We start from the raw sequence: 25,418 nt of genomic DNA, 5'->3' as shown, positions 1-25,418 counted from the left end.
TTGAAGTCCATGAGTCATAAAAGAGCCGAGGTTGCCTACCCCTGAACTAGTGGAACTGCCTGCCTCCAGGAGTTGTGGGTGCTCCAACACTGGAGGTTTTTAAGAAGAGACTGGACAGCCATTTGAGTTTTCATCCTGGTACAGGCCAGTGTCTCCTGCTCTAGACAGGGTTGGACTAGAAGACCTCCAAGGTCCCTTCCAATTCTGTTGTTCTGTTCTTTTCACCTGTTCCTCAGCCCTGAAAAGACCTGGAGGCTTCCTACGTTAAAAGGTATGTTTACCGAAGCAGTAATCCTTCCTTTTCACTACATTTAAGTCTTCTGAATATCTGATTGCTTTCCTTGACAAAAGCTTTCATTTCAGGCTAAATGGAATTTCTAGCTAATTCCCCCAGAATTTCCATTAAAAATCAGTGCAACGCTTGCTATGCCTCAATCCTTGGGTTAGAACTTTGGAGTGAAAGTTCCTGACTGTATTTTTGTTAGAAAAACATTAAATTCATATCTGAGCACTGGAGGCTGGCACCCTCCGCATAATCCTGACTCCTGTCGAGCAGCTGGATGGGTCTCTGCAGTTTTCCCAGGTGAGATTTTTTGGTTTGCCATTGCCTCCTTCCTAGGGCTGAGAGGGGGGGGGCTGGCCCAAGGTCACCCAGCTAGCTTTGTGCCAAAGGCAGGATGAAAACTCAAAAGGCTTCTAACCTGGTTGCCTTCACCACGACACCAAATCGAATCTCTTGAAAGCTTTAAGAATTCTCAAACAGAAATGTCTCAACTTGGGAATGTGCCCATTTTGAAGGCCATTAGACTCCCATCTTTATATTTCATTATGGACCCACGTCGACCTCTGAATGTCTTCTTGAAAAAGGTAGGCATCTGTCTTATTACATCAGCTAAATTCAGCAGTGGATTTAGACCCAATCTTCCTCTCTATCCTCGTTTAGTATGCTTTCAACACCCCATGTCCAACAGCGTCATTAATCAAGACATGGAATAGCCCTTAGACTTATATACCGCTTCACCATACTTTACAGCCCTCTCTAAGAGGTTTACAGAGTCAGCCTATTGTCCCCCAACAATCTGGGTCCTCATTTTACTGACCTCAGAAGGATGGAAGGCTGAGTCAACCTTGAGCCAGTCAGGATCGAACTGCTGGCAGTGGGCAGAGTCAGCCTGCCATATTGCATTCTAACAACTGCGCCACCAGGGCTCTTATGCGTTTTGCTAATACTTTTCACCATATTTTTTTTACAATTTATACCTATTTTTTTCAAAAAATAATTGCATTTCTCTGCAGGAATTATGTGGTTGGTTAAGTCGTGCAGCCAAGATATTTGAGAGTTACAGCCTTCCAAGTAAAATTCGAATATACAGGCAGCTTTAATGAACGGGACGTTTCCTGTCCTCATTGTCTCACAATTTGCACCAAAATGAATAATAATAATAAAAAAATCTGAGACCAAAGAGTTGGATTCATCCATACTGTATCTGCCTGTGAAGTGTTGGGGAAAGAGCTGGATGGTATTTAGTAGAACAAGGTTTTCCGATGAAGGACAAAGCAGAGCACCCCCACAGATGCATCCCAAAACCCCTTACTTGGGCTAAATGCCAGTCATCCCTCTGTGCCAGTTCAAATGTCAGCCCCGAGCACGATCCTTATTTATAGCCTGCAATTCCAGAGATGAAAGTGGAAATGCGGGATGGCCAAGATCAAAACGCAGGATGAATGTGAAGTACTTCTTGACAATGCAAAAGAATGAAGATGCCACCTACAACATTAGTAGATTTTTTTTTCCTCTCTCTCTCTTCCAGGATAAGTGGGGGCAAGGTTCAGCTAAGCCTACCACTTTCAAATCAACAATGGACCACAAACACACAGCTTGGCTCTAGATCTGAACTGCTCCAAAGCTCAGAGATCAAGAGAAGCTATAGTAAGTCTTCAGAAGCCATATCCTAAGCCAACATTTAAATTCCTGGTCTGGTTTCAGAGGATCCACCGTTAGGCTCCCTCAAAATCTTCTGAAGTCCCCCACTTGCACCAACGCTCTTAAAATATCTCATATTTATCCTTCTAGGTACAATCACTTCTGATGCCCACACCGCTAGCAAGCCAGTGGCCATCTCATTTCAGCAGGAAAACGAAAGTGGATCAAGGCCACCCCATAGATAATTATTTTCTACAACAGACCCCATATGGGGAAGCGGGTGTGGTACTGGACTTCTGTAACCTGAGACAAGCCCATCCTTAATTCTTAATTAGCCAGGAAGCTGCACATAGGAAGCATCATGATTTTTCCGCTAAGTGTGACTGAAAATATCTTTTCCTTATCGTCAAAGTTCAAGAGATTCTTCATTGTAAAAATGTCTATGTTGGTTTGAGTAAAATTACACTGATGGGCACATTCAGAATACAGCAGAAGGAAGGCAGACCTGTTTTTTTCATTCACCATTTTACATCCTTGATATATATATGTATATATATCGATGTCATATTTTCCCCCATGCCATCACTCTGCTAAATAACTAATTCCCACAACCATGTCAAGCTACCTAGTAAGGCTGTATTACTATTCTCCTTCTCATCTTTCCTATTACCTATCTACTGATCTAATGATGACTACCACTTTGTTGCTTGTATCTTACACTTTATATTGTTTTATTTAGCATCCTAGTATGATTTATGTTGATTGCTTATTTAGTACCCTATGACTATCGCTAAATGTTGTATCTTATAATTTATGATGAATGTATTTTTACAGTGACTATGATCATGATTTATCATTTATAGCTTTTATGTACACCGAGAACTTATGCACCACATCTTGTGTGTCTAATCACACTTGGCCAGTAAAGAATTATTATTATTATTATTATTATTATTATTATTATTATTATTATTATTATTATTATTATTATTATTATCCTTCTTCCCCTCCTGCTCCTGCTCCTCCCCCTCCCTTTCTCCTCTTCCTCCTCTCTCCCCTTCTTCTTCTTCTTCTTCTTCTTCTTCTTCTTCTTCTTCTTCTTCTTCTTCTTCTTCTTCTTCTTCTTCTTCTTCTCCTCCTCCTCCTCCTCCTCCTCCTCTTCTCCTCCTCCTCTTCCTCCATCCTCCTCCTCCTCCTCTTCTCCTCCTCCTCCATCTTCTCCTTTTCCTTCATCTTTCCATAGTATTCTCAATAGTATTCTACAACACTAAAATGTAAAAGCACCAATATAGATTTGGAACGATGAGAACATAGCAGATTCATTTCAAAATATCACCGTCTATTCAGTTAAAATCTATTCCAAAACTCAATAAAAAAAAACTATTGCAACCCAGTAATGCATATTATAATTGGCACACTTCATTAGCCAAAAAAGATGGTTTTGTCTTGCTCAATAGCTAGAAAAACAAATTGGATTCCATCACTTTCTGAGCAAACGTTCTAGCAAAATGCCCAGCTGCTGTTAGTTCAACCACTGGTGATCATGAAACATATAAATACAATTTTAAAAATGTAATACTGTAAATATTTATCCAAGTTGTCAAAATACTCTACGCCATGAATTACTTTCTTGGCTAGTTTGATTAAGCCAATATTTCACTCATGGAACAATTTTTATTATTTCTACTTATTCGTTTGCATAATCTAATCACGGGCGTTTTAGTGGAGGATACTTCAGGATTCCTTATTGATTATTGGAAATGAATCTATTGCCATGATTTTGTACAAACTGAAGCTAGATGGTGTTCATGTGCATTTGTGTACCTCTATTTTATAGGTTTGCAGTTTTCACCGGAAGGCAATTTTGTGCATGAGGAGTACTTGGAAGTTTGCAGGTGGGAAATATAATTTTTAAGTAGGTATTTTAACGTGCATTAAATTGTAAAACATGGGAAATAAAATCCAGGGAGAGAAATAAAGGCAAAGGAGAAGCTACATAAATATAGTTGGGATTCTGTCTTAAGTACTTTCATAAACCTAAGAGACACCAGAATTTAAACATCCTGATTCAGTGTCGGTGGAGACTCTCCATCATCCAGGTCCTGGTTTTCCCACAGGTGGTTTTCCCAAAGGCAACTGGACTTTCTTGGTTTTTTTCTTTGAAGACGTTTTGTTTCTCATCTAAGAAGCTTCTTCAACTCTCATCCAATAAACCTCTTGGATGAGAAGCGAAACATTTTCAAGAAAAACACCAAGAAAGTCCAGTTGCCTTTTAGGAAAAGCAACTTTGAGACATCCTTATTCAATATTTTCTATTGTCAATAGGAATAAAACAACCATTAATTAGAAGCTTCTTCAAGACACCATGCTGAGTTAATGTTTCATCTAGTCCTTTTCCCACACTTGTTCATTGTATGGTTTAACCACCAGACCTCTTATTATCTTAATTGCCCTTTTCTGCACTCTTTCTAAGATCTCAACATCTTTTTTGTTTCATGGTGATCAGAAGCGGTATTCCAAGCTCTGGAGAGTCTTCTAGATTTTTGTCTGTGTGAATGACCCTTTATCATTGCTACCAAAAAGTGATTTCTGGTGATACTAGAAAGTGAATTTATTCAGTTCAGATTGAAAGTGAGTTAGAACTCTTCAGATTTTGAACAAAGTTATCACCTGTTAGCAGGAGATAGTCAACACAGCTTGAGTGTTTTTATGGTTGCCAACATTCTGTGCTGATCCTTCTGTGATGACGCAAAGCAAAATAATTGGAAAAATAACTCCCCTTCTTTATTTATTTGAAAGAACTCTGATAATTTATTTATTTGAAAGAGCTTCTAATAAATGCTCATCCTTCTGATGAATCCAATCGATAGATCAACATCAATTAAATTGGATTCAGATTTCATTTGCAAAAACAAACTGCTTCAGAAATTTGGATTCCACTCTATCAAATGCTTCAGTGACACCCCAAAACAGTAGGATATTGTATGAAGAGAAGAACTCATACTGAACAAGATAAAAGAGAGATGGATAATGTGACAATAAATGAAACAGAAGATACAATGTGTGGGGTTTTTTGGTGTTGGGTTGGGTTTTTTTGCATATATGTAGTATAATGAATATGGTAGTAAAAGTTGCATATTGATATGTAGCTTGTATATTCTAACACTTCAGCCATTCAATGTTCAGAATTAAAGAGATATTTTCATTTATTACCATTTTGTTGACAGTCTATTCACCTGTATAATTCTTGCAGCAAGTGTGAAAGATATGTTGATGCCATATTGGAGATGAAAGGATTTTGTTGAGTTGAGTTGAGTTGAGTTGAGTTGGGCTGGGTTAAGTTGGGTTGGGTTGAGTTGAGTTGAGTTGGGTTGAGTTGGGTTGGGTTGGGTTGAGTTGGGTTGAGTTGAGTTGGGTTGGGTTGAGTTGAGTTGAGTTGAGTTGGGTTGGGTTGAGTTGAGTTGAGTTGGGTTGGGTTGGGTTGGGTTGGGTTGGGTTGGCAGCTGAAAGAGTATAGTAAATTCATAGCAGTAGTTAAGATATGTCTCAAAGTCTTCCAAATTCATGGACAATCTCTTAATCATCATGCTACATCAATATGCATTAATCTTGACTGTTCATTCTCAGAACTTTCTTGTGTCTTCTTTTTTGAAAGCCTGGAGATGGAGTTTCTCCATCATCCAGGTCATGGTTGTTCCAAAGGTGCTTTTCCAAAAGGACTTTCTTGGTTCTTTTTCTTTGAAAACCTTTCGCTTCTCATCAGTTCTTCATTCAGTTCTCTTGAAGAACGGAAGAAACTTCTTGGATGAGAAGTGAAACATTTTCAAGGAAAAAAAACAAGAAAGTCCAGTTGCCTTTTAGAAAAGCGCCTTTGGCGCTTTTTGAAAGTATGTTTTGACATTAGCTTGTACCTCATATTTTTGAGAGCTGCATCCAGTATGTTTGGCCCAACTGACCACCTAAACACTATTCCTATTCATCTTAAAAGAGGCAGACAGATTTTATTTATCTGTTTGTCTTCAGATCCATCTTGGCAAGCAGCTCCAGGGCATGTCACCTCGGTGTGGCTTCGGAAGGAATGAGTCTTCTTGGAAATAGTTTCCATCTTTCCTCATCCTTGTTGGCAAGGTTGTGTGTAGAACTTTGGGGATGGATGAGGAAAACCTTCCACAGTTGGCAAATCAGAGTTTGTGGGAGTGCAAATGAGGTGGGAGCTGTTGTAACCTGAAGAGCATTCATCCTTCTCTTATTCAATTATGTCATTTCCCCTGCTTTTCCTGACAAACTGTTGACATTCCACGTTCCTTAAAGGCATGGAATTCGGTTTTAGAATACGAGGATAGGGAAGTCCAAAGAAGAAACAAGAGCTCAGGTCTATGGAGAGTCTAGGCTCAGTGAAGGGAAGAGGTCTGGGTTGCAGGATTTGCCAGAATAAAGTGTGGGAGAGGAGACCAAGTGGGGGGAAGTTGCAAAAACTTGATACTGAACATCTTCTGAAGCTATGAAGCCTTGGCTTTGAGAGGGAAACACAGAAGAACACAGAAAATGAGAAGGGGAAGGGCAAAGGGAAGAGAGCAGAGCAGAGCAGAATATAGAGTAGAGTAGAAAAGGAAGGGAAGGAAAAGAAAAGAAAAGAAAAGAAAAGAAAAGGAAAGGAAAGGAAAGGAAAGGAAAGGAAAGGAAAGGAAAGGAAAGGAAAGGAAAGGAAAGGAAGGAAAAGAAAGGTAAGGGAAGGAAAAGAAAAGAAAAGAAAAGAAAAGAAAAGAAAAGAAAAGAAAAGAAAAGAAAAGAAAAGAAAAGAAAAAAGAAGGGGAGGGAAGGAAGAAAGGGGGAGGGAGGGAGTAAGGAAGGAAGGAAGGAAGGAAGGAAGTAGAAAGAGAGAAAGAAAGAAAGAAAGAAAGAAAGAAAGAAAGAAAGAAAAAAGAAAGAAAGAAAGAAAGAAAGAAAGAAAGAAAGAAAGAAAGAAAGAAAGAAAGAGACAGGATAGATAGATAGAGATAGATAGATAGATAGATAGATAGATAGATAGATGATAGATAGATAGACAGATAGATCGATAGATAGATTGATAGATCGATAGATAAACAGAGACAGAAACACAAAGACAGAGGATAGAAAGAAGAAAGAAAGAAAGAAAGAAAGAAAGAAAGAAAGAAAGAAAGAAAGAAAGAAAGAAAGAAAGAAAGAAAGAAAGAAAGAAAGGAAGGAAGGAAGGAAGGAAGGAAGGAAGGAAGGAAGGAAGGAGAGAAAGCCCATATTCACACAAGTCTGGTATGTGAGCTACCATTTCATACACATACACAAAATCTCACACTTACATTGCTAGTAGTATCTAACATAAAGAAACCCTTCTTAACGTACGTCACTATTTTTCAGTGTCGTCGTCACTTCAAACAGTTACTAAATGAATGGCTGTAAGTCGAGGAGTGCCTATCCTCAGTCATAATGTCACTTAAACCCAGTTAAAGAGCACATCTGCGCAGGTCCCTTTCCTGGGTCGTGCACCCCATCTCCTCTGATTCCCCTTGTTTCCCCTGCCAGGAATTCATGGGAAAACCTCTCCGTTCCCACTCCATGCTCGCTAAGCTTTCTGGGCAGCCGTTACTGAGGGGGGGAAAAATGTTGATGGCTTTTCTTGGACGTGCAAATAAACAACACTTTTTGCCCTTTTTTCCCACCCACTCCAAAATTTTGAGGAGCCAGAACATCTCACAATAAAATTTTGTTCCCTTCCACCGTGCTTTCATGCAGGGCCAAAAGTATCCGAGATAAGAGTGATTCACAGCAGATTCTGGAAAGAACGCCCGTGGTGTAGATCTTGTCTTGGCGTTTGAAGGACTCTTGACTTGGCCAGATGGTACGTGCCAAACCCACCCACAAGCCCCAGCTCATGCTTGTGATATTTCACGGCTGAGATCCCAGCCACGTTCCGCAGTGGAGATCAGTGGAGACGTCCTTTGGAGGCGGGAAGATCTGAGAATGGCCTTCTTCGAGCTTCAGAATAGGATTCTAAATTCGTTTGCAGAACAATTTCCACGCTGTGAAGTAGTCAACCGTCTTGATATCTATGGAGATTCTCAGCCATCAATCATTGGGACAATCCTCTTGATGCTTTTTCAGCCAGTTCTGTGGGGGAGGGGATAGTGAAGAGAATCAACCCCCCCCTGCTCAGAATAGATGTCAAGCTATTTGAGGGGCTGCCACGAAAAAGAAGGGGGGGTCAACTTATCCTCCAGAGCACCCGAAGGCAGGACGAGAAGCAACAGATGGAAACTAACCAAGGAGAGAAGCAACCTAGAAATAAGGAGACATTTCCTGATGCTGAGGACAATTAACCAGTGGAACTCCTTGCCTCCGGAAGCTGTGGATGGTCCAAAACTGGAAGTTTTTAAGAAGAGACTGGACAGCCATTTGTCTCATATGGTATAGAGTCTCCTTCCTGAGCAGGGGGTTGGACTAGAAGACCTCCATGGTCCCTTCCAACTCTGTTATTTTATTATTCTGAGCCCTGGTATCATGCAATAATGTAAGACCAGTTGAATGTGCCAATCAAAAGGCACCCTTCAGATAAACTCACTATAACATTTTTTTTAAGTCCATGTAAAACTAAAGTTTGTCACTATTGCCTTCCTGGCCATGTGATGGATTACACATAGAAAGCTACCCAAAACTGGTCATGTCTGTCAATGTGTAACTGTCGGAGACTTAAATTCAGCCTGGATTTACAACAAATGTGCAGTGGCATTTGCAAGCTTCTTGGTCAAGATGGAATGGAATAGAATGGAACGGAACGGAACAGAACGGAACGGAACGGAACAGAACAGAACAGAACAGAACAGAACAGAACAGAATAGAAAATATGGAATTGTAGAATAGAATAGAATAGAATAGAATAGAATAGAATAGAATAGAATAGAATAGAATAGAATAGAATAGAATAGAATAGAATAGGGAAGAGAATGCAGAATAGAATAGAATAGAGTAGAGTAGAGTAGAGTAGAGTAGAGTAGAGTAGAGTAGAGTAGAGTAGAGTAGAGTAGAGTAGAATAGAATAGAATAGAATAGAATAGAATAGAATAGAATAGAATAGAATAGAATAGAATAGAATAGAATAGAATAGAATAGAACAGAATAGGGAAGAGAATGCAGAATAGAATAGAATAGAATAGAATAGAATAGAATAGAATAGAATAGAATAGAATAGAATAGAATAGAATAGAATAGAATGGAATGGAATGGAATGGAATGGAATGGAATGGAATGGAATGGAATGGAATGGAATGGAATGGAATGGAATAGAATAGAATAGAATAGAATAGAATAGAATAGAATAGAATAGAATAGAATAGAATAGAATAGAATAGAATAGAATAGAATAGAACAGAATAGGGAAGAGAATGCAGAATAGAATAGAATAGAATAGAATAGAATAGAATAGAATAGAATGGAATGGAATGGAATGGAATGGAATGGAATGGAATGGAATGGAATGGAATGGAATGGAATGGAATGGAATGGAACGGAACAGAATAGATTAGATTAGAATAGAATAGAATAGAATTGAACCTGGAAGGGACCTTGGAGGTCTTCTAGTCCAGCCCCCTGCTCAAGCAGAACCTATACCTATAACTCACTGAGGGAATCCAGATTTGCTTAACAACCATGGCAAAAAGGTCATAAATTCAGGAGTGACTCCCTTAACAACCGGTTTCCTAAGTGAGGCGAATGCTAGCCCTTACTTTGATCCTAAGCGGACGACTACCGTTCATCAGACCCCATGACCTACGGCATTATGAAACATGTTAGGGTTCATGATTTTAAAAAAAAAACTTATCCAGATGTTATCATCTGGTAGAAAAAGAGACGGTCAGATTCCTGGAGGACACACGAAGGATTTGGCTTCTCTTGAGGGAGCAGTTCTGGATTTTGCATTATCAAATAACTGGAGCTTGCTTGCTCTGCTGGGTGAGCCTGTTTGCTTTGGCCTCGACGGGACACACTTCTCGGTGGTAAGAAAAAGATCCCGAAGACCAAAGAAATTATAACTTTTCATCCAGGAAAAGAGCTTATTTGATTTGCGGACGGGCGTCATTGCGGTTCACCTGCCCCCTTAACGTTCCTGGATCTACGGAAGAAGCCAAAACAAATGATTCACCTGTCAAAAAATGTGTTTCTCCTGGCAAGTGGCTTCTGATCTGTGCGGAGACCAAAAGGAAGTGAGGGATCATTTTTAGCATTCATAGCATTGCTGTGGAAAATAGTTAAAATTAAACGGTAACATTTCAGCTAGTCTTGCTCAAGGTCACAATTCCACCCATCGTGTAGGAGGGTATGGACAAAATTAGGCAATCGTCGGTTTTACAGAATTTACAGAATAATACAGTTGGAAGGGACCTTGGAGGTCTTCTAGTCCAACCCCCTGCTCAAGGAGGAGACCCTAGACCATTTCAGACAAGTAGCTGTGCAGTCTCTTCTCGAAAGGCTCCAGGCATGGAGCACCCACAGCTTCTGGAGGCAAGTTAGGGAAATTTCTCCTTAGTTCCAGCTTGCTTCTCTCCTTGATTAGTTTCCATCCGTTGTTTCTAGTCTTGCTCTCAGGTGCTTTGGAAAATAAGTTGACCCCTCTTCTTTGTGGCAGCCCCTCAAATGCTGGAAGGGGGCTATCATGTCCCCTCCTAGTCCTTCTTTTCTCTAGACTAACCAAACCCAAGTCCTGCAACCTTTATTCCTATGTTTTAGTCTCCAGACCTTTAATCATCTTAGTTGCTCTTCTCCGCACTTTTTCCAAAGCCTCAACCTCTTTTTTGTAATGTTTATAAAGTTGCCACATCGGGACTGGTTACTGCTTAACAAACACACACCAGACTATAGTATGTGAATTTGGGGGGAACCCAAAGATCATCTCTGACATTCTTCTGAAAATCAGTTCTGAAATGGGGGAGGAAAGTCATGGCAAATCTAGACAGCACCCTAAAAAGCAGAGACATCACCCTGTCAACAAAAGTGCGTATAGTCAAGGCTATGGTTTTCCCAGTTGCAATGTATGGCAGTGAAAGTTGGACCATAAGAAAGGCTGAGCGCCAAAGAATTGAAGCCTTTGAACTCTGGTGCTGGAGAAGACTCCTGCAAGTCTCTTGGACTGCAAGGCGATCAAACCGGTCAGTCCTGGAGGAGATCAACCCTGACTGCTCTTTAGAAGGCCAGATCCTGAAGTGGAAACTCAAATACTTTGGCCACTTAAGGAGAAGGAAGGACTCACTGGAGAAGAGCCTAATGCTGGGAAAGGTGGAGGGCAATAGAAGAAGGGGACGACAGAGAAGGAGGTGGCTGGATGGAGTCACTGAAGCAGGAGGCGTGAGCTTAAATGGACTCCAGAAGATGGTAGAGGACAGGAAGGCCTGGAGGAACGTTGTCCATGGGGTCGCGATGGGTCGGACACGACTTCGCAGCTAACAACAACAACAACAAAAGTAGGCCTATAAGGTTGCCATCTGGCGGCTGCAGATTAAAAAAAAAGGTATTTTGCCTTTGATACCTTTAATCTTTAGGGCAAACAGCACTCTTGATGCATTACAAGATCTTCGTACCGTTTTTGCTGCATTTCCTACACCTTTTTCTTCCTTCTGGAAGTACAGCTTCCATTTCCTTTCCTGTGAAGTTCGTTGGGCGTTCTTTTGTGAGGCTTCATGAAATTTCCTGACTGTTAGAACTATCAAAGGGTGGGACAGAAGTTGCCTCCAGAAGCTGTGGGTGCTCCATCACTGGAGGTTTTTTAACAAAAGACTGGACAGCCACTTGTCCGGAATGATGCAAGTTCCCCTTTTTGAGCTGGGGAGTGGACTAGAAGACCTCCAAGGTCCCTCCCAGCTCTGTTCCTCTCTATTCTGCGATCTTTTACAGCAATCATCTAAATCAGCTCAAACATGACCTCGTTCAAGAAGACCAAAGCACCAGATGGGGATCGTCTCATCCCACGTAGTCCTTTTTTCCCCAGTGCTGCTACAGCACAGCTGTAGAGATTGTATTAGGAGGGTCCAAATGATTTTATAGCCAAGGAAGAATTTGAAACCCGCTATTGCCGAGACAAGACATTTGTTGGTTCAACATCATCAGTAACGATAGAACTTTTAAAAAAAAAAAAACAACCATTCAAAATCCAAGCGAGATATAAGGACGATCAACATATGGAAGAGATCGCGAAGGATCATCCTTGGTTTTATTGCTTTTCCTCTGTTTTTCCAGTCTTAAGTTTGAGACCCGCTTTGGGAGATCCTTAACTCTGTTAAGTTCCAACTTTTGTAAAGCTGAAGAAGCTTCTTGGAGGAGAAAAAAACACAAGAAAGTCTAGTTGCCTCTTGAAAAAAGCACCTTTGGGACAGCCCTGTCGTGGATGACGGAGAGTTTTGTAAAGAAGCAGTTCTGATCTTTAAAAACCAATCCTAACCATGCTGATTCATCCGAGGGGAGAGGAGGAATCTCAAATGCATTGATTCGACCAGCTGAAGGTTTATTTCAAAATCACACCCAAGAGTAGGTAGGACAGCTTTTCTGTTCTCCAGAAATTTTCAAGAAGTTGTAACAAGCAGGCTACGGAGAAAAAAATTCAGATACTTTGTCCGTGTGCTTCAACCCGTGAGATCTGCAGTCCAAAGTCAGTCTGGAGCAGACTTCATAGCAGGAGTCTTCCAACTTGGCCCTTTGATGACTTGTGGACTTCAACTCCCAGAATTCCTCAGCCAGGCACGCGTGCCTGGCTGAGGAATTCTGGGAGTTGAAGTCCACAAGTCATCAAAGGACCACGTGAGAAGACCCCTGCTTTACAGAATGAATGCAGTTGCTAGCAAAAAGCACTAGCTTACACCTTGCGTTCAAGGTCAAACAAAACAGTGGGTCTTCCTTACTATGCTTTGTGCAATAACAGACATCTAACTTAAGTTTTGGGAGGAAAGCTATGGCAAACCTGGCCAGCGTATTAAAAAGCAGAGGCCTGGCCTTTCCGACAAAGATCCATGTAGTCGAATCTATGGTTTTCCAGTAGTACTGTAGGTGTGTGGCTGTTGGACCACAAGGAAGGCTGAAGGCCGAAGAATGGAGGCTTTCGAACTCTGGTGTTGGAGAAGACTCTTCAGAGTCCCCTGGGCTGCAAGGAGATCCAGTCGGTCGATCCTAAAGGAAACCAACCCTGACCGCCCTTCGGAAGAACGGAGACCGAAGCTGAAGCTCAAATATTTTGGCTGCCAGATGAGAAGAGAGGAACTTTTGGAGAAGACAGATGTTGAGAAAGATGGAAGGCCAAAGGAGAAGGCGGAGGAAGAGATGGTTAGATGGTGTCCTTGACACGATGAAGATGAATTTGGGCAAACTCCAGGAGACAGCGGAGGTCAGAGGGAAGGCCGGGCATCTTGTGGTCCATGGGGTTGTGGACGAGACTTAGCCACTGAACAACAACAAAGCATAAGTTCTTTATGGTTTTGAATTCCTCCATGCACATTTGTTGAAAAAGATAACAACCAATACATTTGCCCTAGTCTTGATATTTTCGAGCTCTTACTCATTTCAAGAAATGAAATGTCCATCTCTATAGCCTATTTCAGTGTTTTTTAATGACAGATATGAGGTTTGAAGGCCTCCCTCCCTCCCTCCCTCCCTTTCTTCCTCCCTCCCTCCCTTCTTTCCATCTCCTTCCTCCCTCCCTCCCTCCCTCCTTTCCATCCTTCTGTTTGGAATGTGGCTCAAGATCCAAAACAAAACAAACTCACTTGGAATTCCAGCAACAAAGTTTTATTTCCAAAGAAGCGTTTGCAAAGGCTTGGTGGACTGAAACACACACACCTTACAGAGCTGTTTGACACATTTTTATATCCTATCCCCCACGCAGATGCCCCCTCCCCTATCGCACTCAACACCCCTTCCCTAATCATCCGATAAACTTTCCGGACCGCCTAAAACCACTCTCCTTCCCACGTTCCAGGAAGCCCCTTTGTCCATATCCCATCTTTCACCATCTGATTTTCTGTTACCACAGTCCGTCTCCTACACTTATTTCGATATTTCCCCTTACAATTTGTAACTTCTGCTTTTCACATTTCTACCTGTCAATACTTAGATAAAATATTATTTCTGATCTTCAGTTGGCTTCTGCTTCAACCTTTAGACTCATTAGAAATTTCTGAATAATACTTTTATTTCTTTCACTTCCTTCCTCCCTCCCTTCTTTCCATCTCCTTCCTCCCCTTCCTCCCTCCCCTTCCTCCCTCCCTCCCTCCCTTTTTCCTATCTCCTCCCTTCCTCCCTTCCCTCCTCCCTCCCCTCCCTCCCATCTCCTTCCTTCCTCCCTCCCTCCCTTCTTTACATCTCCTTCCTCCCCTTCCTCCCTCCCTCTTTTCTATCTCCTCCCTTCCTTCCCTCCGTCCCTCCCCTCCCTCCCATCTCCTCCCTCCCTCCCCTTCCCTCCCTCCCACCCTTCCTTCCTTCCTGGAAGTTGATTCAGATTAATTTCCTGACAAGGTGACCCCTAACCTCTAGATCCCCAGAAGACTCCAACAGGTGTTTGTCCTGGGACTGCTGGAGAAGCTTCCATCTGTTGCACACTGAAGTTTAAGGAAATTGATTCCAAATGTGCGCCAGCAGTTCAAGGACCTCGCATCCATTAGTTTCATGTTGAACTTCTGAAGGCCGTAGGTCTTGGTCTCAGCTGTGATTAGCTGGCTCAACAGCAAGAGCTCCTGGTGAGAGGAAGACCGCTTAGAAAAATCTTCCAGCTTTTCCATTGGGGAAACTGAGCCATTCAAGAGAAAGATGCACAGTAGCAGGCTACATCCCAATCCAGCTGTTAAACAACTGTATGGGCCTGGCTCACGTACGATTTAATTTCATAGGACACTGAAACTCTGGTGCACAGCTACGAAAAATAACTAAAAACGCAGATCGAGCACTTTGTAACTAAGCGGTGCCTGGAGGAATGTCTATTTATATATATATATAAAATGGTCTAGTTAACTCGCTCCTTGCAGAATGGCTGGTCATCAAACTATCAAAATAACGGTGAAAAAGAATGGCAATGAACACAAGCTTTGGGATCGAAGATGCAACAAGCCAAAGAGCGGGCAATTCAAATCTACAAAAATCACAAGCCAGCATGAGAAATAAGAAAGGCAGTGACCAGCAGATGACTATCTGGGCTTGCCTGGAAGTACTGGTAGCTCGGCGCCTGATTCAAACGATTCTACTCTGCTTAACCAAATAAGAATTACCGCAGCAGATATCTAGCCCAATAGCGCCCCCTGGTGAGCAGTGTGACATGCAAGCTCTTAAAAACAACGTCATCGTTGTAGCAGCAACAAGTTTGGACTCTACAGTAGACGTACTCCTCGACTTACAGGAGTCTGTTTAGCGACTGTTTGAAGTTACAAGGGCCCCAGAAAAAGGGAGTTATGACCGCTTTTCACACTTATGACCGTTGCAGCGTCCCCAGGGTCACGTGGTCAAAATTCAGAGGCTTGGCAACTGGCATGGACGTAGGACGGTTGCAGCACCCCGGGGTCACCGGATGCCCTTTGGCGATTTTCCGACAGGCAAAGTCAAAGGGGGAAGAGCTGGATTCACTTAATTGTGTTATTAACTGAACAGCTGCAGTGATTCACTTAACAACTGTGGCAGGAAAGGTCATAAAACGGGGCAAAACTCACATAACCTGGCCTAGCCACAGAAAGGTTGGGCTCAGCTGCGGTCACGAGACGAGGACTCTCTGTATAGGTCGTTGAAGAAACACGGGGTTTCGATCCAGCTGGCTCCAGATAGCAGCTCTTGATGGCTCACACACGAAGCCTTAAATCGGGTGGAGATGGCATGGCTGAACCGAGCTGGGATGGCCAGTAGGGGGCAGCAGACTCCTACAGAAAAATACAGTTCAGCCCGATTAGGGCAGCCAAGATGCATCTTTTATTATATACTTAACGATAGAGGCTGGTTTAACCCTGTTCCTTTGAGCAGTAGAGAACACAGAACTGCTTTTTCCAAAACAGGCAATTCACACAGAGACAGTCGCCTTTCTTGTGCCACCGCTCTTCTGAACACCTAATTCCCACAGCACTGTCTTATGTCTATTTACCCACGTAACGCGGCTGTAGTACCGTTATCCTTCTCATTTGCTCAAGTACCTTCTCTTACGGATATCATTCTTATGGTGATTGTTATGGGGATGATATTATGATTATGATTATTGTTGTTTGTCTGTACACTGAGAGCTTCTGCAACGGAGACAAATTCCTTGTGTGTCCAATGATACTTGGCCAATAAAGAATTCTATTCTATTCTATTCTATTCTATTCTATTCTATTCTATTCTATTCTATTCTATTCTATTCTATTCTATTCTATTCTATTCTATTCTATTCTATTCTATTCTATTCTATTCTATTCCATATTTTCTATTTCTATCTTATTCTATTCTATTCTATTCTATTCTATTCTATTCTATTCTATTCTATTCCTTATTTCTAATTCTATCCTATCCTATCCTATCCTATCCTATCCTATCCTATCCTATCCTATCCTATCCTATTCCATTCCATTCCATTCCATTCCATTCTATTCTATTCCTTATTTCTAATTCTATTCTATTCTATTCTATTCTATTCTATTCTATATATTCTATTCTATTCTATTCTATTCTATTCTATTCTATTCTATTCTATTCTATTCTATTCTATTCTATTCTATTCCATTCCATTCCATTCCATTCCACACCACACCACACCACACCACACCACACCACACCATACCATACCATACCATACCATACCATACCATACCATACCATACATTCTAGTCTAGTCTAGTCTAGTCTAATCTGTCCTATATTTCTGTCCTATTCTATACCAAGTTCTTAGTATATTTTTTGGAGTTTTACTTTATTTACTTATTAATTAAATTTATATTCTGCCCACCTCCTCAATATCCAATTTCCTACCAGGGGGCTCCAGAAGTGAAATAAAGGTTTTGCAGTAAATAAATGACCTTCAGAGTCTGGCTCATATCCATCCTAATAAGGAAAGGTTTACAATCTTTGTACTCTTCATCTCCAGCGGAAACTCATTAACTGTCTACAGTGCTGGAACCACTCTGCCTAGCACCTCTGAAATCCATAATTAGAGCTTTTCCTCAAGTCAGCCCTCAAAGTAGGTTCGTGTTGAGTTTAGCACATTTAATTAAATCTAATTACCCAGTGGTGATCCTGCTGTTTAGTCAACTCACGGCTCAGAGTAGAATTAAGGTTGATTTTTCTACTGGAAAGAAAAGAGCGGTAGCCTTTTCAGATGGAATCTATTAATCAACACCAAATGTAGGAATACCCTTGCATATTCTTCCCCGTGACTTAAGATGGACAAGTAGTCCTTGACTTGCAGCCACAACTGAGCCCAAAATTTCTGTCGCTAAGCGAGGCAGTCCTTAAGTGAGTCCAGAATAATATAAGGTCTCCTGCTTGAGCAGCGGGTTGGACTAGAAGATCTCCCGAGGTCCCTTCCAGCGCTGCGATTGTTCTGTGTTCTAAGAGAAAATTAATACACTGTTCTTGGACTACAACTTTATTTTTTAAAAATGGCATTTATTAATGGTGGAAAAAAATTACCAACGACTAAGGGAATTGAGTTAAATGGAAATTTAACTTGGCCTAGAGCTTTTCAATCAAGACCCATCAAGGAACAAGTCTGTCCTGTTTTTCTTAAAGTAACCAGAGCTGTTAAAACAAGCTTCACACACATGTGAACACCCAGCCACGCACCAACAACAATTTCACTAAATCATGCCGTGGTGCCTAGGAAATAAAAACAAAGAGACTCCTGTCCACGAGGTTCCCTTGGACGCACCGCTGTTGCTTTCCAGAGCTGATGGATTGTTTTGCTCCAAGACTCTGAATGTTGTGCAACTTTGAAAAGGGATAAAATGGCTTCCATTCCCTGAACAATTTAAGCATAACTGCACCAGGGAGACCAAATGATTGGTGTAGCCAGAGGCAGGTTGTTTTTAAAAAAAGAAAAGGCTAGAAATAAATCACTAAGAATGTGTCAGCTGAGGAAATGTCTCCCGTGATAACACTTGGTGAAATTTTTCTGCAGGATTTGGGTCTGGCCAGTCTAGAGAAAAGAAGGACTGGAGGGTTGACACATAGCAGTCTTCCAGTATCGGAGGGGCTGCCACAAAGAAAGGGGGGGTCAACTTATTTTCCAAAGCACCAGAAAGCAAGACAAGAAGAGACTGGACAGCCATTTGTCTGAAATGGTCTAAGGTCTCCTGCTTGCTCATGGGGCTGGACTAGAAGACCTGCAAGGTCCCTTCCAACTGTGTTATTCTATGTTCTAAGAAGCAACGGATGGAAACTAACCAAGGAGAGAAGCAACCTGGAATTAAGGAGAAACTTCCTAACAGTGAGGACGATTAACCAGGGGAACAACCTGCCTCCAGAGTTGGTGGATGCTCCATCACTGGAGGCTTTCAAGAAGAGACTGGACAGTCACTTGTCCGAGATGGTATAGGTTCTCCTGCTTGAGCAGGGGGCTGGACTAGAAGATCTCCAAGGACCCTTCCAGCGCTATGCTGCTGCATTGATTGATTGATTGATTGATTGATTGAACTTAGTCTATGAATGAATGGAGCTTTGTCCCAATTCTCAAGGAAAGAGGAAAAAAGAGCAGTTATTTCCCACCTTTTCCAAAATGTCATTTCAGAGTAAAAGTTCTCCATGATATATGTATTATTATAGGTAGTCCTCCCCTTACAAGCACAATTGACCCCCCCCCCAAAGCAGGACACTTGTTAAATGAGTTTTGTCCCATTTTACGACCAATCCTTCCTTGCCACAGTTTTTCAGTGAATCGCTGCAGTTGTTAAGTTAGTAACACCGTTGTTAAGTGAATCTGGCTTTCCCCCATTGACTTTGCTTGTCAGAAGGTCACAAAGGGGGATCACGTGACCCCTCCCAGGATGCCGCAGCCATCATAAATATGAGTCAGTTGCTAAGTCTCTCTCTCTCTCTCTCTCTCTCTCTCTCTCTCTCTCTCTCTCTCTCTCTCTTTCTCTGTCTTTTTCTTTTCTCTCTCTTTTTCACTCTTTCTCTCTCTCTTTCTCTTTCTCTCTTTCTCTCTTTTTTCTATCTTTCTCTCTCACTCTTTCTTTCTCTCTCTTTCTTGCTCTTGTTCTCTCTTTCTTTCTCTCTTTCTGTCTCTTTTTTCTCTTTCTCTCTCACTCTTTCTCTCTTCTCTTTCTCTCTTTCTTTCTCTTTCTCTTTCTGTCTCTTTCCTCTCTTTCTTTCTGTCTATTTCTCACTCTTTCTCTCCTTTCTTTCTCTCTCTTTCTCTCTTCTCTCTCTCTCACTTTCTCTTTCTTGCTCTTGTTCTCTCTTTCTCTTTCTTTCTCTCTCTTTCTTTCTGTCTTTCTCTGACTCTCTTTCTCCCTCTCTCTCTCTCTCTCTCTCTTTCTCTCATCAGCTTAATTATGCCCATTCATGCTTGCTTGACAGATGGCTAAGCAGGACAGGATTCGCCTTATTCTTGACCACTGAGGCACAAAATCATCTCCAAGAAGCAGGACTGCAGAGGAAAGATCGGTGGGGCCACTAGGCTATTTCTCGCCGAGTGTCTATGCCTCAAATGCATGTCTGAATGCTGATCCTAAGACTTTGGGATACAAGCAGAGGGTAGGATAATAGTCAAAAAATGTACAAAGAAATAAAATTTTATCCCTTTGAGCCATTGTGGACTGCCTGGACGGGTCCCTCAAGGATTTCTGGCAAGACTTGAAGATTGCCAAGAACTAAGGAGAAATTTCCTAACGGTGAGAACAGTTAATCACTGAAACAGTTTACTTCCAGAAGTTGTGAATGCTCCAACGCTGGTGGTTTTCAAGAATGGATTGGACCGCCATTTGTCTGAAATGGTACATGAGTTTCCTGCATGAGCAGGGGGTTGGACTAGAAGACCTCCAAGGTCCCTTCCAACTCCGTTATTCTGTTATCCTATTTGCAACTGCCTCCCCCAGGCTAGGCCAGCAGGGTTGCACACCGACGTCTCTTCTGCCCAATTAATAGCTGCTGTGACTTCTTCTCTTTGTAGAGAACAAGAGAGAGAAAGAGTCTGCTAGATGATCCTGCAGGATGCAGGAAATAAACCAAGTTCTTAAACCTCCAGTAAATTGGGTATGTCCAGTTTAATGAAAAGAAGGACGAGGGGGGACATGATAGCCATCTTCCAGTATCTCAGGGGCTGCCACAAAGAAGAGGGAGCCAAGCTATTCTCCAAAGCACCTGAAAGCAGGACAAGAAGCAACGGATGGAAACTAGTCAAGGAGAGAAGCAACCTGGAACTAAGGAGAAACTTCCTGACAGTGAGAAAAATTAACCAGTAGAACTTCTTGCCTTTAGAAGTTGTAGACGCTCCATCACTGGAGGTTTTCAAGAAAAGATTGGACTCCCCCTTCTATAGGGTCTCCTGCCTTGAGCAGGGGGTTGGGCTAGAAGACCTCTAAGGTCCCTTTCAACTCTGTCATTCTGTTATTCCTTCCTAGGGCTGAGAGACAGGGGCTGATCCAAGGTAATCCAGCTAGCTTTGTGTCTAAGAATCATAGAATTATAGCATCTTAATTGTAGAATTATAGAAGGACTAAAACTCACCGTCTCCTGGTTCCCAACTCAAACTGTCCCTCTAAATAAAGACGGGACACCACGAAAATCCTAGCTAGATTCTTTATGTCCCAAAGTCCTCCTGGTCAGTACATCATGCAGTGCTGAAGAGTTAGCGTCACTGAAATTACCAGACAAGATGGGGAAACCTCGTATAAACAAGAAATAAACTGCTAGAACCATAATTCGGAGGAGTCATCTACTCCATCAAGACTAAACATTCTGCTCAAGGCAAGAATTCTAATTAAAGTTATCCTTGAACACATCCAGGGGGGGGGAAGGAACCAGTCACCTCTCAAGCTAAATAATCCACCGCTGAATTGCTTTTGTTTTTCAGAAATGTTTTCTAACGCTCAACTAGCGTCTGACTTGCTATAATGACAATTCATCATTCTTTGACCTGGACTCTGGAAAAATAGACAAACAGCTTTCCAAATACATTTTCCAAGGATTTATGGCCCAAAAGGACTAGGGGAAAATATTTTAATTCACAGTGGAGAAGATATATATATATATATATATATTGCGAGATGCTTGGAAATCCGGTAAACCATCAGATGAATGATTCCAGGAACTGGGTATGTCCAGTCTAGTATAGAGAAGGACTAGGGGGGTGACATGGTAGCATCTTCCAATATTTGAGGGGCTGCCCCAAAGAAGAGGGGGGTCAACTTATTCTCCAAAGCACCTGAAGGCAGGACAAGAAGCAACGGAGGGAAAATAATCAAGGAAAGAAGCAATCTGGAATTAAGGAGGAATTTCCTGGCAGTGAGAACAATTAAATCAGTGGAATGGCTTGTCTCCAAAAGTGCTCCTTTACTGATGGTTTTGAAGAAGAGACTGGACAGCCACTTGTCTGGAATGACATAGGGTCTCCTGCCTGAGCACGGGGTTGGACTAGAAGACCTCCAAGGTCCCTTCCTGTTATTCTGTTAAGTGGATAGTTGGTGTAGACTATTTTCCACTTTTTTTCAAGGGTGTCTTTATTGACATGCCATCCTAAATCAAAATTTGGACACTTTGCAAGCGGCACCTATGTATAACGCAGGAGTTTTCAAACTTGGCCCTTTGATGACTTGTGGACTTCAACTCCCAGAATTCCTCAGCCAGGCACGTGTTCCTGGCTGAGGAATTCTGGGAGCTGAAGTCCACAAGTCATCAAAGGGCCAAGTTTGAAGACCCCTGTTATCATGGTTGCAGCATCCCTGCGAACACCTAAGGAACTCCGTCTTCCAGCTGGCTTCCAACCAATGAAGTTGATGGGAGAAGCTGGATTTGCTTCACAGCCACGTGATTCAGTTAACAACTGCCTCCCTTAGCTATGGAAACCCTAGTCCCAATTTTGGATCTTCAAAGCGAGGACTACAGGCCTCATCCATATTTCTAAGGAACGTAATATTTGGCTTTTCACCCAAGGATGTTGCTGAAGGAAGGGTTGAGTTTTTACAACTGCTGTACTACGCTGGGAATAACGAAACCAATTTGTAGGTATTCTATAAAACCTAGCAGAAAGAAAAACCCAACTGAACAGGCCCAGAAGCTGTTTTCTTCCCCGCAGAAGCTATGAGTTGCTGGTGGGTTTTGGTCTCTTTGATATGCAAGATGACATTCATCTCCCTCTTGCTGCTGACATTTAATCCAGACAGAAAGGATTCAGACATGACATTCTGGGATCGTGACATCAGCCATAAAAAGAGCCCACGATCTCAGCCAGTAATTAACTCCCCTGTCCTGGGAAATTGTTATTTATCTTTATTAAACATGTACAGGAAGTTGTGAGAAGTCAGCCCCCCCCCCCAAGAAAAAAATATTCTTTGAAATATTTAAAAGGCAGAATATATTTCCCTAAAGGATTTTAAAGGCAGAAACCAACACACACACACACACACACACACACACAGGTCTCTCTGTCCCAAACAGAAACTAAATCTGCAGAAATGCAGATGTGATAATCTTGTCAGAAAGACTGGAGTCAGGAAACTGGGATTAGGGAGAAAGATCTCCAGAATCAACACCAAAAATCTAAGAGTCATCAGCCCCAGCCCCAGGGAAGCAGGATACGACCTTTGGGACATAATAGGATTAACCCACCACCATCAGAATACCAGAAAGGCACACTCGGACTCAGGTCAAAGTTCACGCCACAGGAAGAACTCCAAACAAAAGGCTCCAGAGGGTATAAAAACCCACTCCCTACATGTGCTCACTCTCTCTTTTTCCTTCCAGAGGCCTCTTCCTGTCTGGCTCTCCTCTTCAATAAACTGAAACCTTCTTCCTAAAGCAGTCGCCATGTTGTTTATTCCCGGCTTGGACTGAACCACGATGAAGGCTTTTCCTTCAACAGAGTCCTTCACTTACCCACCACAAGGGAGCCCAAAATTTCTGTGGCTAAGCAAGACATCTGTTAAGTGACTTTTGTCCCATTTTACGACCTTTCTTGCCACAGTTGTTAAGCGAATCAACTGCCGTTGTTAAGGTGTCACACGGTTGTTCAGTGAATCTGGCTGTCTCCCCCACTGACTTTGCTTGTCCGAAGGTCATAAAAGGGGATCACGTGACCCCTGGGACCGTTGTAACTATGAGTCAGTTGCCAAGCGTCTGAACGTTGATCACGTGACCCTGGGGGATGCTGCAAGAGTCGTACATTTGAAAAACGGTCATAAGTCACTTTTTGCAGAGCCGTTGTAACTTAATGAACTGTTGTAACCTGTATTCAAGAAGCTGGAGAGACAGAGAGTAAGATCAGGTCAGCTGAAGAGGAATTAAAGAAAAAAAAGGACCCATTTCCCCAGATGTATTCAATTCAATCGCAAGACATTTTAAAAAATGCAAACACAATACGAGACCAGCTGGAAGTAGACGTATTTGCAAGTCAGCCCAAGACAAATGGAAAGTGGCGAGTCCTTGCATATACGTTGGGTTAAAAGGGGAAGGACAAGTTCAAGCCCTAATAGCCAGACTGCCACTGATTTAAAGCCATTGTAGCTTAGGGATTCTGACCTCTAAAAGATTCTGTGTGCATGTTCTGGGATTCGAACTGGAGATGGAACAGCTCTGAAACATGCTGGTGAAATTCGAAATCGCCCCTGCTTCTCCTGCTCTATTATGTTATATTATATTATTTATATAACTGCCCAGAGTCATTGGGAATTGGGGAGGAGGAGGAGGAGGAGGAGGAGGAGGAGGAGGAGGAGGAGGAGGAGGAGGAGGAGGAGGAGGAAAGAAGGGAAAGGAGGGGAGGAGGGGGAGGGGGAGGAGGAGGAGAAGGAGGAGAGAGAAGGAGAAGAAGAAGCACCTAGAGATAAAACCACTCGCCTCTACTTTTTCCCCTTTCCCTACAAACTTTGGACCCCAAGCGAAATAACGTTGCTTTCAGCAGCCGTGTCTGCTATTTTACTTCTCTCCTCCCTGGTCTGTAGAGCAGACAGGTGAGAAGCCACGAAGGCTTTGATCACCTCCTTAGAATGTGACCTGGAGACGCTTCTCTCCTGCATCATCCTAGCAGATGTTTCCTCCTCCTTGGCTGACCTCCCAACGCCAGGATGTTCCTTCAGCCACGCCAGCCTGGAGCCAGGCCTGGCCTTCGGGCAGGCAAGGACACTCTGTCCCCCAGCACCATTCTTTCCACACTCTGTGTGTGTGTGTGTGTGTGTCTGTGTGTGTGTGTGTGTGTGTGTGTGTGTGTGTGTGTGTGTGTGAAAATCACTCGACAGGTCTTCCCATTGCAGAAAGCCCCCCTCTTTTAAACCGACTGTCCATCTTTGTGTATACATTTACAGGCAAAAGGGCGCAGGGGTGGGGTGGGGAATCAAAGTGAGGCCGATAAGAAAAGGTGAAAGCATGGGATTCGTAGGGGGTTCAAGTGGACAGATCAATTGTTGCCAGTCGATCAGTTGTTGGGAGAGGCAGAAGTCTCCCTCTGAAGAAGGAATTAGATCTTCTAAGCAGAAGATGCCACAAGCGCGGCAACAAGAATTTGGAATGGATTTTTAAAAAGCGGGAGGCTAAAACGTAGGAAGAACATCTGCAGGAATTGAGAATGGCCAGTCTAGAGAAAAGAAGGACGAGGGGGGCATGATAGCAGTCTTCCAGCATTTGAGGGGCTGCCACAAAGAAGAGGGGGGGGGTCAATTTGTTTTCCAAAGCCCCTGAAGGCAGGACAAGAAACAACGGATGGAAACTAATCAAGGAGAGAAGCAACCTGGAATTAAGGAGAAACTTCCTAACAGGGAGGACAGTTAACCAGCTTGTCACCAGACATTGTGGGCGCTCCATCACTGGAGGTTTTTTAAGAGATTGGACAACCGTTTGTCTGAAAAGGCTTTCCTGCTTGAGCAAGGGGTCAGACTAGGAGATCTCTAAGGTCCCTTCCCATTCTGTTATTCTGTTAACTAACCAGTGGAACAGAGGTTGCCTCCTGAAGTTGTGGGTGCTCCATCACTGGAGGTTTTTCAAGAAGAGACCGGACAACCCTTTGTTTGAAACAGTATAAGGTTTCTTGTTTGAGCAGGGGGCTGGACTAGAAGACCTCCAAGCTCCCTTTTCCAACTCTGTTATTCTGTTACGAAAAGTTTGCTGAGAAAGAGATGGGGAAGCAGAGTTTGTCTCTGGAAAAGTAGCTTCCTTTAGTTCTCATTCGCACAACCCTACACGAACACACACACACACACACACACACACACACAGAGAGAGAGAGAGAGAGAGAGAGAGAGAGAGAGCGCAATTAACAGAACCAAACATTTTAAGGAACCATGAATGGGGAAGCTGAGAAAAACAAGGCAGCCCTGCCAATTGCCGATGTTTGCTTTGGGGTTGAGCT

The sequence above is a fragment of the Vipera ursinii genome (genome assembly GCF_947247035.1).
Source record: "Vipera ursinii genome assembly, chromosome: 4".
NCBI lineage: Eukaryota > Metazoa > Chordata > Lepidosauria > Squamata > Viperidae > Vipera > Vipera ursinii.
This window is presented reverse-complemented; position numbering follows the sequence as displayed.